This window comes from Tyto alba, unplaced genomic scaffold (assembly GCF_018691265.1).
Source record: "Tyto alba isolate M040663 unplaced genomic scaffold, T.alba_DEE_v4.0 Super-Scaffold_26, whole genome shotgun sequence".
NCBI lineage: Eukaryota > Metazoa > Chordata > Aves > Strigiformes > Tytonidae > Tyto > Tyto alba.
Genome location: NW_024881300.1, coordinates 6,882,784 through 6,903,837, shown reverse-complemented (window position 1 = coordinate 6,903,837; position 21,054 = coordinate 6,882,784).

Genomic DNA, 21,054 nt, shown 5'->3' with positions numbered 1-21,054 from the left:
GTACCAGGCTGAAGACTGTGCCTTTTTTTTCCTCTATAATACAACTCCACAGAGATCACTTTACTTTAACAATTAAGAAAGAAAAATAAAATTCCATACTAAAACTAACTATACCATATGGTGTCATGTTTCCAGTTAAAGGGATAATATATGAAACAGTTACTCAACAGCAGCACTGGTAGCAACACCACATTGCCCTTCTGTAGTATCATGAATACATGATTTTTGAGCAGTTTCACAAAGGATCATATTCTGTAATATTTATAGAGAGGAAAATGAAGGCACAGAGATAACAGGTTGTTTTACACCAAAGACTGAAACTGAAACCAAATCTTGTACCTTACCAATAATTTTCCCCTTGTAACTTTGACCTCATACAGCAAGCCATAGAAAATACATTACTTGCTATTTAATGGTAAAAGACAATTTGTATACATAAAAACTTCAAGAAATATGTACTTCACTCTCAAGTTACCCTTTATCTATTTACCCTTTTTTAGTTTGAAATGACAACATCCTTGTATTTGTCATATTGTTTAAATCTGACCTTTGATCCTAAGGGTCATTGCACTCCCTGAGGTCATCTGCTCATCTGATTAACACATTCCATAATTTTGGAGGTGGCCAGTTTAGTGGTCTATCCCATTAATCATGGCAAAGGCACTAGAAGCAGCATGGAAAAACACTAAGGTTATCAGATCCCCACAGGAGATTAGGAAGTTAGATAAGCACATGAAGTTTAACAAACAAAAAGTACATGGACAAACCAAAATGCATTCAAGGCCTGAAATGTGACACAAGCAAAGCAGCATGAGAAAAACAAACATGAGAAAATTTGCCTCCCTCTCATTTTCCTCTTACTAGCTTTCATAAAGCTCTGATTTTTCCTCTTAAAGGTAATATGCCTTCTAGGTCAGAGAATAGTGGGAAATTATTATCAACTTTAACACTATCCAAACCCACAGTATAATACAGAAATAAGTTAGAAATAGCTCAGATGAGAGGAATCACCAGGATGGAATACCACCTGCAGAACAGCATCAAGCAACCATCAATATAGTGCAGTTATCAAGGAAATTACTAGGATTGTTGAAACTCAGTCAGTTTGTTAGTTGATAAGGGCAAAAAATGTATTCCTCATGATGAGCCTTTTTATATTGTCTATTATACTGTAAATAAAAATAATAATATAGGCAAAAATAAATTAGATACAGCCTTGTATAATAGTACATTATGCTGAGAATAACTAAATCTTTGGCTCTTGTCACTTTGCTATCTAGGAAAACTGCTTCAACATTTTCACCTCGAGAAATTGAAACTTGTTTCTAGAAATGGAATTGGAAGATTTATCACTACTAGTTTAATAAGTGCCCTCACAATTAATAGAAAGTAAAAATGTCCATGAGGAAGTAAAGCAACTTGTACAAAATTGCTTGCTCCACATCTGAGAGAACAGATCTGTTCACAACATTCTGCCAAACCCAGTCATATACAGTTATCAAAATTTTCAAATAATAAAAAACAGTCCAGATGTGCAGGAAAGAGGAACTACTGCTTGCTCACAGCTGTGTAAGAATCAGTATAGCTGGTTGTGGCAATAACTTGTTCAAGCTGAAGAAGTTGCAGCAGAACTCTGTTATCTGACAGTTCAAACACAACCCTTTCCCTGTGCTGTAAATCTGCCCTAAGTGAACAGACTTCAGGCAGGACATCACAGTCCCAGACTAATGATATTTCAACCCAAAGGTGACTAACAGATTGGGGAGAAAAAAAAAAAAAAAAAAATCCCAAATCCCAAAAACTTCAAAACCTAAAGCCAAAACTGTAGTTACTCATCTCTTTGTTGCTATTTAGCACAGTTACATGCCTCACCTTCCTTTCCCACCTCCTAATCAATTCTGACTGAATGCTAATGAGTACTAAGCTCACATTAACAAAAAGGAGACTTAAATTTGTGTCCTAAATTTTGAATTTATAATCGTTTTCACTCATAAAAAATACAACTGGTGTACGAAAACATGAATTTATCAGATCAGCTGGAAGTCCAATAGAAAACAATGTCCATCGAGTTTCTTTATCATCTCAAATTACTGTTCTTCAAAACATGCTACTACACTGACCAAAGCTTGTATGAAACATCCCCCAATCTGTGGCTAAACATTTAATTGAAGTTTACAAAGAGGTTTAGGATCTGGGTCACATGACAGACAGAAGAGACAGAAATCACTGTAGATACAAGCAACAGCAAATAGTTCAATTTCTCTTATAAGATTAGGAGACTTAAGCTGCTTGAAAGCATGCTTGCAAACTTTATCTGACATGGGAGGAGGGAGCAGTTAGTTACAAGCGGGATTCTTTGAAGGATCCCAGCATTCTTCAGCCTGTGCTGAAATACCTTCTTTGCTCCCCCCAGCACCTAACAAAGTCAGCTATGACTGCCTTCCAAAAGACACTTCCCTATTTGCAACCAAGTGCAAGAGGGAATTTAAAAACAAGTTACTCCTGACCACTTTGTCCACCTAATGGCAGACCACAGCATTAAGTCACAGAATGACAGAATAGTGGGAAAAAAGCGGGATCTGCTCTGTACCTTAGGTGCAAGGCAGTGCACAGTATGAAGAGCCTTTACTTTTCTGAGCAGGTAAGACAAAAACACAGTCCAGTCCTACCTGAACATCTATGTGCACTGAAAATCTTTTAGTGGCAGACATTTCTGGGATCAGACAAATGATCAGCGCAGACCTGACTGCCAGGATTTCAAGTAGCTCACTTTATTCTTGATGCTGCCTTCTGTCCTCTCTTCTAATAACTTACAGGGAATTTGCAAGTTCTGTCCTCTGAACCATAGTGAAAAGGCACAAGCCACTTCTCACAGGCACAAATTTCCTGGGGTTATTGTCTACATGAAATATATAATCATTATACTATCTGTAAGCACTTTGGTCACTTTTCAAAGTATAAAATCTATTAGACCCACAAATTTATAGATCTTTATGTGCTTCAAAGAAGTACATTGTTATGGCTGCTATAAATAAAATGCATGGACAAACACAAAATGACCATGATTTGGCCACTTACTCCACTAAATTTGTGCACTCATTTCCTTGGCTCTGGTCCGAAGATGTTCTTGGGATTAATAGGACATACTAGTTTGGAAAAGCAAATCAACCCATGCTGAACTAGTCCTGAAGCAATCATGAAACTAGAACACTGCTCTCTTACACGACTTCATGATATTATTTCAGTCGCTGGAGATACTAAATAGCATGTCCAATATGTGTGTCACAATCTAAGCACAAGCAGCGCAGAGTGCTTCAACCAAATGGGCATGAGGTGTTTCAGAGGAAGAAGGCTGATGTTGGAAGGGACAGACACCTTAACACTGTCAAAAACAAGAGAGAAAATAAATTCTCCACCTTTGAAAATTTGCTTCTAACAAATTTTCTTGATTTGCACACTGACACTGGAGAATTTGAACTGGATTTGCCTAGTTCAGCATGTAAGTATGGAACAACCTTGTTTCCCAGCTGTCGGATTACATTGTTATGAATTTTGCAAAGGGATACAAGGCCATAGAAGGATGAGTGTGATATTTCTCAAAATTTCTTTTTCCTGTTTTTCTACTCAACAGTGTCAAAGAAGCTTCTGAGAAATGAGGGTGTTACACCGAGAGATGCAGTTCCTTAGTCCAGCAGACAATGAGGAATTTCAAAGCTCAGTGTGGAAGCTATAAAATACTCTCTTCATATTACGATTGATTTTGCATTATCTGTAAAATACTGTCCTGATACTCCTAAACCTTTTATTCAGGTCCCTTGATATGGCTACGTAAATATTCCTGACTGATCTTCTGCAAACCTAGAACATAACAGACTCCTCACTGTTATCTGCTTAGATTCTAGTGAGACATTACTTTGTTTGGTTTAACTGATTTGGACTTCAAATCCTTTTAGAACAGTATCACTTTAAAGTCCATCCACAATCGAAGCTCTAGATAAAATGCACAAGTTAATAATTAATATGAAAAATGTGGGGTCACATGCTGTTTTGTCCTAACATTTTTCTTCACATGGAGGCACAAACCGAACTAAGAAGAGCTTTTCCACAGGTTAAGTGATGTTTTGCCAGTAAATCTAGTGTGAATAAATGGATGAGTTAAGATTTAGATTCACAATCCTCAGTGTGTATCGGTTCAGATTATTTCGGTTTTCCTGTCTTTTTAATATTTCTTTTTATCTTTTATTTTTTATTTTTTTTAATATTCAAAGACAATAATAATTTGCTCTCTACTTATGTGGTAATCACGTCTTTGTCATCCCTGAGTACTTTGCAATTTTTAAGGTGTTTATATCTCTACAATAGAGAAATAATGAAAAGACATACTCATTTTGCTGGTGGAGGAACTGGAGAATGAGTGCCTAAATCATTCATAGGAACTGGGTAATAAAATTCAGGGTCTCCAATTCCTAACTCCCAGCTGACTGCCCGGGAACAGAATCCAGAACCATGGAGATACTACAGCACTGTCCAAAGAGAGGACCTGCTTTTAAAACTCACACTGTATAAGTCTCAGTCCAACTTGCGTGGATGCATTTCTGTCTGACAAGCTCTAGATGTTAACACTCACTCCTGAAATCTATTGACTCCCTTCCAAGAACTAAGCACACTTTCCCCCTCCTCCCTTGATTTGTATTTGTTCTTAAAGCATAGTTACATGGGCAGAGTTTGTGAAAGAAGCAGAAATGGAACCGAAGCTTCAAAACCCTACATCCTGGACTGAACTAACACTCATATTAATTCTCATCTGTGTTTACTCAGACCTATAGGTAACTAAATTAGATAATCCCAATAAGCCCCACATTACTATTAAATCCTTCTTTATAAAAATGTAGTCGACAAACTTATTTTTCTCTTTAATACATTAAATAGTCTGCCTGATATTAAGAGAAAAGAACTTCCCATTCTTGCTCAAAGGAGAGATAAGGCAATTTAAACAAAAACATTGCATCGTAAGTTTTGAATGATACTTCTGTGATATCTTAAAACAACTTGCAATCAGTCTGTCTTTCCCATGCTGTAGTGATGCTCACATTTAACAAAGCAAATGGAAAATTATGATTGTTATCTAAAGTACGGGCACAATTAAAGAAAATGAGATTTGTTTATGGAACAACAGTGTCTTGTTTTTTTTCTTCCTTACTAATCATGAGTTTAATTTTTAATGGAAAAGCATTGCTACCACAATTAACACTCAATTTACATGTGCATCCATAGAACCAATTAATTAAATTTTATTGATGCCTAGTTGCTCTTAAAAATGCTTTCCAAATGCCTTCAAATTGATTTTAAATGGTTGATAGTGAAAGTCTGTATGTTCTTGGTAATAACCCTACTGATTTTTATACATATGTACCTTACATACTGTGAGCACTCATTGCTTTCCACTTCTTATCTGAGAATGTGCTCACTGTTGTGTAACAGAGTGTTTGGATCAAAGTTATGGAAAAGTCTCTTAAAAACCTTGCAATTAAATGCAAAATATCAGAATTAGAGGTGTTGGGGTTTCTTTTAAATAATTTGTATGCTTTTGTATGCATGGACAGTCATGTCAGTGACATTTGAAAAGTGCTCGAACAGAACATACAACAGCATTCAACAGTGTGATTAGTGGCAGGTGGGTTGCTTCAGGAACAATATCACTAAATAATCCCAGGAATAAACTTACTGAGTCAGTTGATAATTTTCTTTTAGGAATGTTTTCAGTTTGCAGTACTGAATTTTTCTTCTTTCTTTCTTAAATGATCTGTTAAAATTTTACTTTTTTGTCATACTGTAGAGACGTGCTTGTGTCATTATACCAGCTAAGAAATTAATTAATTCATCCTTGTGACAAGCCTTAAAGACAGAAAATTGGTATTATTCCTGTTTTATGCCTGGGGAACTAAACCACAGAAATCTAGAAGCAGATTTTAGATCTTTTGAGGACAGTAGGAATTTCTAGCAGATTTTAGCACCAAATCACTTTCCAAAATTCACAGAGTAAGTGCCAACAGTCATAAGTTTAACTTACTAAACACAGTACGCTTACCAAAAGACCTTACTTGTGTTGTTCTTTATGAAATTAAATGAATTGAACCAATCTTCTCTGTTGATGTTAGCTCATTTTCATATTTTAGGATTATTTCTGTTAATGTGTCCTTTACAGTTCTCTGGGTAGTAGTAAGTTTCTGGGGGTTTTTTCTAGCTAGGAGGGCTGTGTCTGTCTGTCCTTCATTATTATCACAAGACCATATAGTTGTAAACCCTTCTCTTCTAGCTCTGTGGGAGGTTAATTTTCAAGACATCCTTTATCCTCTAGGTAAGCACCTGCTTATCATGATTATTGCCTTGATGTTTCTTATCTAGATTATATCTAATGCGAGTGCTATCTCAGCTACAAAAGTGATAAAACAACTGTCTACTTATCTCACAAATATGTTTTTGAGCAATTACATTTTTTACAAAAGTTTTTAACACATATTGACTTTCACTGGATTATCAACTAGTCTGAAAGTCTGGCTTTTAGTCATATCACACAATTAGCCTTATTTATACAGTTTATATATTTTTCAAAAGCTATAAAAGTATATAAATGTGTGTTCATGTATATTTTTTAGATAAATGTAATATTACCATGAGGCAATTTCAATTTTATAAACTTACATTCACAATGTAATGAACATTTCTAAATTGGGTTGAGTATAACATTAAAGCCTCTAACAAATACTACCCAGAGGATTATACACTATGATTTTTCATTCACGTAACGTGATTTAAACAATATTAACCATCATTTCATGTTAAAAGAAAGACAATCAAGATGAGATCTTAATTACTAATGAACTGTCAAGAGACATTAAAAATTTCATACTGAAATTTATAAAAGTAATGATTGTCCTTTTATATATGCTGTAATTTCCCTTTCCTGACTATATTATAGTCAGGAAATATGACTATTATCCTGACTATAATAGTTTCCTCACTCATTAAAGACATTTTCTCACTACCTGCCAGCAGTTTCATAGGTGGCCCTATTTAAAGAAACTGGAAGAACATGAAAGAAAAAATTAAGGTCAGAAAGAATTACAAATGTAAAATATAAACCCAGGTTATTTGGTAAAATAAAGTACCTGTACGTAGCACAATTGCATTTGAGAGACGTTTAAAGGAAGATAATGAAGAAAAAAGTGATTATTATGTACATATAAAATACAAATCATGATTAAAACCTTTAAGATTGAATCATCATTATACAGCTGTTAAAGTAATCCATGTAATATTTTTCTTCCAAAAAAATATGTTAACATTTATGTATCTGTTAGATCAGTTCCAAGAGATACAAAAATCTAGCACTAACTTGTCAGGACAATCTGAATATAAAATCTAGAAAAGATGCAAAGAAGTACAATTTTTCATATCAAAACTGGTATCAATGTAAAATTGATCATTTAAGCAATTAATTGGTTTCCAGATTAGTTTCATACACTACTCAGAGAAAGGCTGAAATACCTCCCCAAGTATGCTCTTAATTTGTTTTGCAACTGTATATGTATATGAATGGTTAGTGGAACCAGAAAGATTAATTCTTTCATTATCAGCCACTCTGAAGTAAGAGGTATTATTTCTTTAAAATGAGATGTTACTTTCAGCTTTAATTACTCAATAATTTCTTTGAGAAAATCTTTTGTTTTGTTATGTTTTCCCCTAGGGGAAAAGGAAAACCTGAAAATTCTTGGCTACTTCTTGTCTTAATCAAGGAAAATCTCTCAGCATGTATTGTATGCCAAGGCAGATGCAAACAACCTCCAAACCAGCTAGGAATACCCAGGATAATCACAAACTTTTGGAGGCATACCTTTGAATAATTACTCTGCTTAATTCAAAATGGAGACCTGATTGTGTTTACCCTGCAAATCCAGTGAGTCAGTGAGTGATGTACATGCATACATATATAAGACCCTAAAAAGTTTCTTTTAATCCCAATAAAATCAGTAGCATTTTCCGAATCTTTGATTTCAAGAAACAGGAAAAAATTCCCATTGAAGTTTGAGTATTAATTTTAATATTTTTTTAAAGGAACACCTCTAGATAGAAGAAGATTTATTGAACTCCTATTAGCAAAAGAAGGCTCAAGTTCATTAATTGTTTGGGGGGTTTTTAGCAATAATTGTAGAAAAGGGGGAAAATGTTCAGAATTAATATTTCTAAAAGCATCACATTTACAGGAAAAAAAAAAAAAAGTGAAATTCCTACAATTTTTTTTCTAAATGGAACATAACGAAGAGCACTGCTAGGATTATGACATCCTAGAAATCAATGTATAGTTTTGTGAAGGTTCTGTGTATATACTCAAAGAGAATTCAGCTGTAAAATTAAATTTTGATCTGTTGTCTTTATCTACCATCATTTTTACTTAGGTTAGTCTAATATTTCTTAAGGTCACCAGATTAAAAATCACTATAGTTCAGCAATGTTCTGCTCAGAATCAATCACCTTAAAGACCCCTTTTGTGGGCTGGAGATCAGGTGACTGCTCTTAGAAATGCTTTTGCTAAGGCTGAACCTATACTGTAACCGTTCTCATAGTACAGGAGGTAAACTGTAAATCAGTATTCTCACATCTGACACTGGCCAAAGATACTGTGAATTTGTGAATTGTATAGGAATGTCACACTTAGGATCAAATTCTGGCTACCTTGGGAAGCTGAATTTGCAGATCTGGCTTCCAGAAGAGATTATGTTAGAGACTAGGAGACAGAAAATGCACCTGAGATGCTGAAAATAACTCAGACACGATATTGTAAGTGTGCCCAGGAGTAACTTAAAACCAGAAGACCTGCTTGGAATTCATATGGTGTAAGCTGAGGATGTAAGATCTGGGTCACCAGATAATCATCAAGGTAGAATCTAACTGGCTTTGAGGGTTTAGGAAAGATTTTCCCTTTTTCCATACGGAGATTATGCCACTGCCATGACATAAGAGGGCTTGTGCATTTCATTCACCTACTTCTGAAGTCTCTGGTCAGACAGAAGATAATGGATCAGAAATACACTAGGTTTAATTTAGCACACTGGATAAGCACTCTAAAATTTCTGCAGACATATCAACAAATGCCCTCCATGTATGTTATATTCTGTTACCTTTAATCTGCACCAACCTTTCATATTGACATTTTAAGTAAATACCAATGCGAGCAAAACCAAAACCAGATTCAAAGGTTTTAATCAAGCTGGAGCCACTCATCAGTTGCAGACCATGTCAGTTGGTTTCTGCCTTGAGCACAGCTTTCAGTACACAGTTCATCTCCATTTCCCAGCTACTTTCAGGGTTCATGGGGCCCATGTCTTCTCCTCCTAACTCTGTTGACTGAATCGGAATGCAGTACCTAGTTGTAAATCTGACAGGCATATTCAGAAAGGTGGCAAAATTTTTTTGCGAGCCACAGGCTCCTTACACAAACACTATGCAGAACATAGCTAAAGATCTTTAAATAGCAACTGGGTGCTCTAGTCTTATACAGTCCGGTGAAAAGCCCAGCCTGAGATGGTCTGACAGGCCAGGTTTTAAGCAGACGAGATCTCTTTAGAGCTCAGCAACAGTTTTGATGGCACAAAGACTGCATGATGTGGGCTGGCATGTAGGATAATGTAGAATTGCCTGGCTATTGTCAACCACTGTCAAATCCCTAATTCTATTCAAACACGAATTTCTGGCACTTTATTCCAATCTGCAAATCATAAGAGTCCCTAAAATGAATTTGTGAAGTGTTTCAGCATTTAGCACTGCACTGTAAACAACATGCCACACAGCATGTTTGATATGAATGAAAATGTTTGTATTTCTGTATTTTGTTGTTTAGAAAGTTTCCTTTAAATGGAGATTTATGGGTATTTCAGTTACAAACCAACAGGGCAATATTAACGTTCTCACAGAGGGGTGTGAGTAAAAGTAATCACTAATAACAGAGTAATATCAGTAACTGTCATTCAGGGGAAGTTCTTGTCCTTCCCCATTGCATCCAGATTTAAATACCTCATCCTCTTTAAAGTGGGATTTAAAGCCCATCAATACATCTTTCACCTTAAAGACAGGTCTGTACTGCAAATTGGGATTGTATCTCCCACTTCTTAATATTGTAGCACTTTCACAACTACTCCAGGTGATTGGCAACAAGAAAGTTTAAGGATGTTCTTTCATTTCACTGTGTAAGATTTGAATTAACATATCATAATAAGCTCTTAGAGCAAACTTGTCTTATGAACAAGAAATATACTCAAAACCAAAATGTTCACAAAATCCTTGTCTGATTTTATATTTTCCTCTTCATTTTAAAATACCTTGCCTTATACAACATGTATGATTTTCACCTCCAAATGAACAAAATATGCTAGGAAAAGTAGAACAATGCTGGTTTGCTAACAGTAGCATTTCATCTAATAGTGATCTGTAATAGAAGCAGACTACTGTATGCTAAACTTAGTCTTTACTGAGAAAATCTGGGTTTAGGTTTTTAGACTCCTTTATTATCCATCTGTTGCACTCAGTTATCATTAACTTAGTATTTCTCAAGATCCATTAAGACCAATTAACATGTCAACAAGTACAGATAAAACAGTTAAATGTCCATGTAAAGCCCTTTCATGCTTGGTATTATTGAGCATGTACAGAAGCCAGCAGCAGAGACAGACGTGTACTTCCACACAGGTACATGCTTTATTCATAGTGACCTAGAAGCGGCATTTATACAAGACAGTATTTGAAATATGAATTATCAATCACTGGAGTAATTTTTAGCTTTATGTGGAGACTTATGAAGATGAATGACATAATATGAAACCACTGATGACTAAAAGTAAGTGCTGTTGTGTTGTTTTAACCATAATATTCAAGGATGTAAGCAAGATGAGACACAGTGAATTAATTAATACTTTTTATTAGAGGGGCAAATAGAGATGGGAAGAGGCAAGGGAACTCTTCTGAAAACTGAGGTTCAACAAAACAAAAAAAAACCACCCACAAAAAACCCCAAAACACCCCATAAACCACAAATCCACCACCACTCCCCAAAACCCTACAATTTAAGACATCTTGAAATTTCAACTCAGAGAAATGAATAAAGCAGTAATTTCAATAATATTTTTGTAATCCAGTTGAGTAAACTACTAAGCTCATTCACAAACATGCAATAATACAGTTTACAGTATCACCACAAACTTAATCAAGATGATAGCTGTTTCTTTTGGATGACTTCCAGACAAATGAATTAACACTTTGCTTAATAGGAATGCATTCTGTTTAAATTTTCTTTAAACACCTCATATCAATCACGTACCTTCAATTTTCTTATTTAGGAGGAATACAGTATTTCAACTAAATCCTGAGTATGTGAATGGATCAGCACAATTCCAGCTGTTCTTTTTTTCATTTATAAAGAAATGTGCTTCAACAATTAAAAAATTTATATTGTAAAATATTCTTACATTTTTTTGGATCCATTTGAAAGGCATCACTTCTTCCTTTCCAAGATAAAGACCGAAACTTATATCCAACATATTCTCCAATAACAGATCTCCAATTAAACAATAAAATAAATTAATCTATTAAAGTAGTACAAACACCCTTTTAAAGAAATACACTCTAATTCAGACACAACTTCAAACACTCTGTGTGAAGTCAAAGTGAATACTCGCAAACATCCCTGTCCCACAGAATCCTACGCAGTCTCATATTCTTATATCGCTAGTAATTACAACAGAAACCAAGACTCCAGAAAGGAATGGCTAACAAATTTTAAGATTAACATGTAAAAAAAAGGCAAGTCAAACTAACTAAAGCTTTGTAATAAACATCTGACTTTTTTCTTACCATTTGTTAGTATTGCTATTACAGCAAAACAAAATTATAAGAGGGCTTACACAGGCCATTCAAAGTAAATAATACAAACATCTCTCCAACTTTGCAATTAAGTGAATATTTAATTTTGTTATAAGTATACAAGCATCTTGTTGTGTCAGTTGTGTCAGCATAACATATTGAAGACCATCACTACACCATAAATCACTTGCACAGTTCAGTCACCTAACACCATCACATTTTCCCAAGGATAGCTGCTCCCTGGCTGCCTCTTGAACAGAGCATGGTAGGTTGGAGCTAGTTCCCTGCAACAGTCACTATCTCTGTTTGCATGAGCTAAAATGTACCATGCTGAATACTCTATAGCTCCTGAAAAAGCAAGCCTTCAAGGGAGGTTATGGGTTTTCTGATAAGCTTTTAAATAGATATGGCTAATATGATGGAAGGCCTTGTAGATTAATGAAATCTCCTAAGGACTTGAATTTTGTTTCAGTTCTGGTTTTGCCTTCATTTTAGCCATACAATGACCAGCTTGGATTAAAATTACAATTGGAAGAAAAGAAAAGGTAACAAAATCCTTATAGCTGCTTTTCTTGAACATGCTAGACCTCAAATGGTTAATACTTTAGAGCACATTTCTACAGTAACAGACTGTGTGGAAGAAGAAATATATCCTCTGAAAATCTCAAAACCATTCCACAGTTCTGAATACTACTGTTATTTTCTCTTTTCAGAGTGATTTCTAACTGAATCACATAACCTAACCCACCCATATAGATTTTACTTCCAAGCAGGAAGAAAATATTCAAGAATACAGTGAATACTTAGAATTTCTACTGTATGGGCTGAAATTTTATCAGAATAACTACCTGAATCCAATTTTACCCATGATACAACTTCAAATCTAAGTATCTGATTTTTGATAAAACATAAATCTCTGCTTAAACATCTTTCCACTGGGCACCTCTCCTCTATTTATATGCCTATTAAAATGATTTAAAAAATCATCTGAAAAAAAAGGTCTGCAAAAACATGGAAGTTTAAGTGAGTTATTTATTTTACCTAGCAATAGTTCAATTTGCTTTTACATAGAATAGCCTTATGATAATTCTAATAGCAAAACTTGTTTTCTTCCTTCTTAGATTTACATGCTATCTGCTTAGAAGGAGACTTTAAAACCCATGCAAATACAACCAAGATAGGAAATACACAGACTATCAATCTGCCATCTTTCAGAGCAAGATGGATACTTGAGAACAAGTATTACAAAAAGTTATAAGACTATGAACAAAATTAACACTGAAAGTGGGAAAATACTTTTTAATTCAGCCTAAATTTATCTAACAAAAAAGAGAATCACTTATGATGTAAGAGGACCAGCAAGACTTACAAGGGGAAAAACATAGGAATGAGAGAGTTTAAAACACACAATTATTTAGAGCCTCCCAAAAAGTATCATTACAAAAGCAATAACCCAGGGTCACCCGTGTGGTAGAGCGCTCAATTTTTTCCTTAAAAGCATTTGTCTCCCTTTTTATTTATTTTTTAAAGTGGGGACTTCAGAGGCAGTTGTTAAACTAAAAACATCCCTCTAGGTTTGGGATGAAACTAAAAATCAAAATCTTCCTCACTGTAGAGCAATATTACATTTCCCCCCATTGCAGACTTATTTCATAAAAATGTCAGCTATTAAGTTAACATTATTTAAAGGGCTTTAGCTTGTAGTTACTGAATGCAACCTAAGCTATATCCATAAAGGTCTGACATTGATCCCTGGTTGTATAAAACATGATACAGAGAGGCACTAAATAAATAATCTGTATACTGCTTCCAAAGCATCTCTATTTATCACTGCATTAATGATAAGGATCTGATTTAAAGTGAACCCTAGTGAGGGTCAAATCCGAGCACAAGCTGTAATATGATCTGCAAGAGTGCTGATAACCTGAAACAATATGAAGAAACCCTGTCAGATAAATAAAACAAACCAGTTGTCCATTAAACAGCTCAGAAAGAGGCCAACAAATACGGATGGAACCATTTCGGGGTTTTTTTATTTATTTTATTTTAAAGAAGCACAGGAAAGCTGTACCTGAAGATCAAGCCAGTCTAAAGCTAAGGAAATAACACTGCACAGAAAAGACTGATCTTAAAAAAACCTGTGCAGCCACTTATGAGAAACAGTTTAGATGTACCCTTGCATCTCTCTGAGACCTGAAGAATAACATCTAACCTCTAAAATAAAAGAGAACTGTTTTCAAGTCATTACCAAATGCCTAATGTGAACATCCCAGATTATAAATGAAAACTGTATTTTTTAGGTTTAAATATATTAATTCTCACAAATCTCATAACACAAATAAAACTATCTCTTGACTTACTGATGAAAATTCTTACTAATCCTTTTAAAAAACCACAAAGGTTTCAAAGTCCTGTGGAAAAGCAGAAAAATTTAATTTCATTAGGGTCTGTCATAAATATGTGAAAAAAGTCCAAAATGCAGGTTGCTTGACAGCCCTTTAGAGAAGCTCCATCCCAATGTGGAATCCCTGCCTCGGATTCTCATAACACAAGGGGTTGTTCAGTTTGGGTTCTAACATCGTTTGCGTTAGGGCTATCAGTCAAAGCAATGAGAAGCTGAGGACTGAAACTCGGGAAATTCCCACTCCACACCCATTCTGCTGTCCTAAAAACTATGTTCTGCTTACGCATGTGAAACTAAACAGCTATATATTGATCCTTTTGATAATTTATAATTTTTGTTTGTTTGTTTTCACTGCAGTAAATAAGCAACATCCCATCACTTTAGGCATGCTCTTTTGGCCTGAAGACCACACAGATGAAATGTCAGGAAGGGAAATCAAAGCACTGACAATTTATCTGGGCCTCATGCCCGTCTTAAAATTTAGAAGGGATCCCCACTGGTGGTTAATAGTTTTCCCTGACATTAGAACTATTTTGTGTCGCTTATTTAAATTATGATACATTTAAACAAATAATCTATTTTTAACAGGATTTCTTTTTTTTTTTTTTTTTTTTTTTTAATTGATTATGAATCTAATATATATACATAAACCACGATGGTAAAAAATTATCAACAGATAAATCTTATTTGTACTGGATAGTCTCAAACAATCTGAGACCACAATTTAAAAGAAAAAATAACAGTAGCTATAGTAGGAGAAATAGTGGAAGAAATTTGCATTAGTGTCTCTGTGTAAGGCTTTATTCTACTGGACAATATATATCATGTTTAGATAAGTACAGAAAATATTTTCAAATTATATTCTATCTGCACACCATGGTCTCATGTGTTTTTCTTTGAACAAGGTTTCTTCCTCCTTCAATTCTATGCAGCTTTACACAAATAAATTAAATAAACATATTATAATCTTTCTCAAAGATAATGGAGGAAGGCTACAAATACAGAGGAACAGGTAGTTGCTAAGCAAAAATAAACATTCCTGTGAACACTTCCCCCCCTTCCTACCTTCACTAGTGAGAATTAAAACAATAATTAGTAGAAAGAGTAAATAAATCAGGTATGTACCAAAATGTATGAATATTAGAAGTTATAAAAGGTAAGTAGTGAAGAAAGAACTAGAATAAGGTTGTGAGCAATGAAAGCCATTTAGAAGTGAAAGTACACCAGCATGAGAGAAAATTCAAAAGGGATTAGACTATAATAAAGACAAGATGCATGTTAATAAATGCTTGGAAAACAGAAATGTGTTTACATCTGTGCTTTCACGTAACCGTTGAGTACATGGGTTTGGTTTTTTAATGTTGTTTATGTGCTCGCCTGGATATTTGAGCACACAGCATGACTGTCAGTAGAAAGAGATGTTCATAACTCTGTTATGAAAATCAGTTTCTGAAAAGCTAAATGAAGAGATCAGACTCTGGGTTCCAAGATTCACAGTGTTCAGCTTCATCTATTGTATACAGAAAATTATATTTTGTCAAGACAGTGGCAGTGGTAGAAGCAGCATCTTTAGACCGTATTGACATGACCCAGACAATCAACACTGAGAAAAACATGGTAGAATGGATTATTTAATCATGTGTTTTTGCACTTAAATTTCAACTAGTTTCAGAACCTTTACAATAAATAAATAAATAAATAAATTTAGGACATATGTATGGCAGAATAGGTTTACTAAGCACTTACAATGTGATAGAAAATGCATAGGCAAATAAAACTCTGTCTAAAGAAGTCCTCTACTGAAAAGCACCTGGGCTTTTTTATACTATCTAAAATTCTTGGTAAATATCAATACTCAGTCATGGAAAGGTGAAAAAGAGATTCAAAGAAATATAAGAAAGATGCAAGCTAGCCTTATATTTCTGATCCCTGCCATAATTATAAAAAATTTCACAGAACCCAACGTTTCATAAAAATATCAATTTTATTAAAACTATTGACATTTTACAAAATAAAACTGATACCTCTGAAATGATTTCCAATTATTTTGAGATGTTTAACCTTGAACTTTCCTGTATTTTTACTTTATCCAGTTTATACATTTGCTTAAATTATAAACTTAATGGTTAAATTAATGACTCCAATTAATTCTGAACTCTAATTCATTTTCCAAAAAGTCCCCCTAGGTTTTTCAACCAAGAGATGCAGGCCAGGTATATTGCCCAATTACAATCAATGATAATGGCAGCCAATTATTATGGAACCGGTGGGAACTGGGTCTTCTCAATTCTATGGGTCTAACAGAACCTTTTCCTTTTTATAACAAGGTAAGTTTATAAATGTAAAAGCAAAGAGCAGTTCCTAAAACAATTTATTTGACAGTCAAATGCGATATGACAACTTCTTAGCAACAAGTTTTCTGGTGAAACAGGAGTTATTTTTGGCTCTGCTGCTGCATTATTCAGATGCCAAACAATTCACTTCATTCAAAAGATATAAGAAATGGGGGTTTGTATTATTGGAGCAGACAATTCTGTGTTTGCACCATAAAACACACAAGAAGATTTTACATTCAGGTTCTGTCCAGATTTATGCACTGAGAAAGTCTGTCTTTTCAAATGTGATTTAGAAAAAAAAGTAGCATGTGACTGATTTGAGTCACATAAGTTTTATGAAACCGGTGTTCTGCCACCTGGAGTTTTGGCCTGGCTGTGTGAGACAGGCCCGGTATGTGACAGGGGCAAAGACAAACTGAAGGTTTTTCTCCAAGGTCACTATTAATTATCCTTCTGTTCTACCCACTTTCCATTTATCTTAAGTAAAACCATGTTTACAAGATGATTATATACCTATTTCAAGAAATAAAAATATTTGATTGTCTCAAACTCCATTAGAACAGCCTGCTCAGGAGTCTGACATATTCTTCACATCTCTTTCAAAAATAAATGCATTAAGATGTGAGCAACAGCTTCACAAACATCTGTTTTTCCAAGCTTCATGCTGAAGCTTCCACTTACATCTTTTAGACAACTGTGTGTAGTTAATTTTATTTCTGTGAAACAGGAATTATTTCATTAAAATATCCATTCAACTTTAATGAAAACTTAAAAACCTGAGAAAATATTAGAAATCTAGCACTGTTAAGGAGGTTATAATAAAAATAAATATTTGTACAGTACTCATGATCTTGGGGGTTTTTTGATGCTTTTTAGAAGGCACTGCAGCTCTAGACAATTGTGTAGCTGTAATTTTGCAAATCACTCTTAATATGTATTTAGGCAGAACACACTGAAACTTCTTGATGGCTTAAGGAAACCAAAATTTCACATATTACAGGCCAATTATGTGATCAATCCTGAAGAACTAAATATTATTACAAAATCTGAAGTAATCAAGCGTACAGTATATTCTCAGTGCTTAGCATAAGAGGGATGCCTTTACTAAACTAAAAGATTTATCTATGATTTGAAAATTGAAATCCTGCTGGAGAGCAATTTACAATTATAGAGGTAATTATACTAATACAATATACTCTCTCTGACTCAGTGCCTTAGTAACAGCATGGCCATGTGTGCATATGTTGGGAGTTGCAACACATATGCCCTGGGTAACATGGGGTGGGTGTCTGATACCCCCCAGCAAAGCCCTTCCAGGAGAGGGCCAGGCAGAGGCAAAGGCCAGAAGCCTTCTCCCTCTCTTCCGCTGTCTTCTATTCAATATCTGTGCTCCCTGGCAAGCATCTCTGTGGGAATCTAAGGAGGACAACCTCCAAAACTTCAGTAATTTTTTGAAGTTAATGTAGATAAAGTTAGGCTCCTTTTTATTCATCCACTGAGCATCCATCCACACAAAGGATCCTAAACAATACCGCATCCCATGTACTTTGTTGCATATATAGCCCTGATTTTCCCCACTAATTATCACGGCTCCTGTCATACACACACCTATGATTTATGTTTATGATCTCTATGCAACTACACCCATGGCTTGCAGCAAAACTTTTGTCTGCAGATGGATTTTAGGAGTATGTTAGACCTCAAAGCACTCACCAATCTCATTTCCTACTGATAGAGGTGCCCTGCATTGCCTAGTACTTTTATAAAAAGTCACTTATAACTTTACCACAAAAAATCAGGCCATAAAAAACCCGCTAGAACTCACCCTGCAATATTGGCTCAAGTTACATCTTCTCAATGACAAAAAAAAATATTTGATATTAAATTCTTTATTTAAGACCAAGGAAAACATTTCATTTTGAGAGACTTATGAGGGAAACAAGGGACATGATAAACTACATTCACAAAGATGACTAAAAGAAAGTAGCCATCTTCCCTCACTTCTTTTTCCCTTCTCCCATTGAGAACACATGCCTAACTTTCCCACTTCCTGAGAATGCCCCAATTATCCTGTTGTGGTGTATAGCTCCACCTCTTGCAGATTTTGGTGCATTCTACATGAAATGTTTTGATTAAGTAGAAGAGGGTCCCGTATCTCCAGCCTAAGGCAATCCCTCAGTAATAAAAGGTACAGGCACAAATCTGCCTAAACAAACGCAATCTGTATTTTCAATTTTTTAAGAAAATGCAACTGCACACAGATGAAGAAGAAATAAGAATTATGACAGATTAATTTTGGACCACCAAATCTATGTTTTTCAGTTACTGTAAGATTCAAATAAGTTCCAGCAACTCTGTCACTAAGCCAGTTGAACTCTGCATCTCTCCAAAAAGGCTGCATACCATTCTTGTTTTACTGTTGTAATACTTGTGGTAAAAAGGAATTTAAATCATTAACCACCTAAAATAAATGTTGAATAATTTTATCAAAGAGAAAGAAGTCTTGTTTTCTACACAGCCACAGATCTGACCTGCTGACATTTACCAAAAAGCTACTTTGTATTTTCTGCACTAACAAGAAATCCCATGTGTTCATACTGTGTCACACTACAAAAGTAAGTCAGCCATGGATTAACTTCCATATGTTCTTTTAATTGATTTAACGAATATAGATAAGATAAAGATACTTATGTGGTACTGTAAAGAGCACGGACAAAGATCTGGTCACCTTCTGCACCTTCCCAATACAGACCTTTGCAGACATTTCTTGTGAAAGGACCAGACTTTACAGGAGATATGCAGGATTTTAAGCAGGATGATACACAGGAGAGGGGATTTTCAATTTAAGTTCTTTTATCAAATTAGTACCACAATCACAAACTTCCAAATATTTCCATAGTCACTTTCTTTACAGTTTAAAATAATACTAGCGGTATGCTTCCAACCTTAATTGCTACGATTTCACTTCTATGTGGATTTATAATCCATTTTAATCTCTCACAGAACACACCCTTTAAAGCAGAAATCAGTTTTCTAGACACCCCTGAGAACTAGAAGCTTTTAAAAGAATATTTTACTGTCCCTTTGCAGACATGATTGCTCCCAGACTGACTAGTTTTCAGTTTTAATCTCTGAATGGATGCAGGCATTTGTTTCTTTTTGGTCATACCACATTACATGCTGAGACAGTGATGATGTGTGGGAATTTAGTAACCCGTTCAGAATTCTACATTTTATAAGACAGAAAATGTCAGATGCGGTCAGCTTCTTACCCTTTTATGGCTGACTTTTATTATTCACTCCTGCCTCTTACTGCCTACACCTCCTGAGCAAATGTTCAAAATTCTATTCAAATTGCAGAAGCTAACTTCCTTTGCAGAGAATAATACAGATTCAAAGGAGGACAAGTGTTGTTTATTAGCAATTACCATGAAAGTCCTTCCTGTAATTAACCTCAGCTTCATGGACACTACTATTTGCACTTCAGCTATCTCATAAACAGGGGCTACATTTCCATTATTGTTAGGGAAGATGAGTCATTGCAGAAGAATGCTTATCTCAAGTCAGTTTTAACTAGCTTTTGTCTGCAGGAGATATTAGTCATTGGTACCTACAAGATTACAAGAATGTCTGGATTTGGGATTCTTTTTTAAAAGCTTCTTTCCTCTGCCCCTTCATATATTCAGAATGCATCAGTAACAGCATCAAGGCTGAGAAGTATATAAAATTCTCCTTTCAGTTAAATGTACACTTTGCCTGTATGATCACTGAATCATAACCAGGAAGAATTCCAGATTCTGCCCAGCTAATGGGAGGTCTAAGGCACTGAATAACCCAACATTTGCTCTGTAGGCCATAAAGAGACAATGGTAAAGGATTTGTTTTAACATTTTTCAAGCTCTCAAAGAAAGCAGAGCTACAAATCAGTGCAGTGATGTATGCCTCTTGCCTGATGAAAAAAAAAATCCCAAACAAATGTGCATTACAATGCACATTCCTAGATTTTTGTTTTGTACTTTACTTTTTATTTATAATTGAACAGTCTGGATATTAGGAGATGTTAACGAGAACACTTATCACACAGAGAACCAAAACATATATTTCAGTTCCTTGAAACTAAAAAGGCTAGAAATCCAATAGTCTTTCATGACCTAATCCTGCAAAAATACATGCAGGCAGAATTTCTGTATCCTATCACTGATGTTAACAGAAGACAAACCAAATGGAACTACCTGCAGGTAATCACCACAAAACTGGGGCCTTCTGAAGGGTATTCGAGAACATCGTTACATGTTTTGCAGAAACAGAATGAGTACAGAATAAAGTTAGAGCTTTACTAGTAATACAGTCTTAAACAGCACAGTTGTGATTCTTGTTATCTGACTATAACCTAAATTAAAA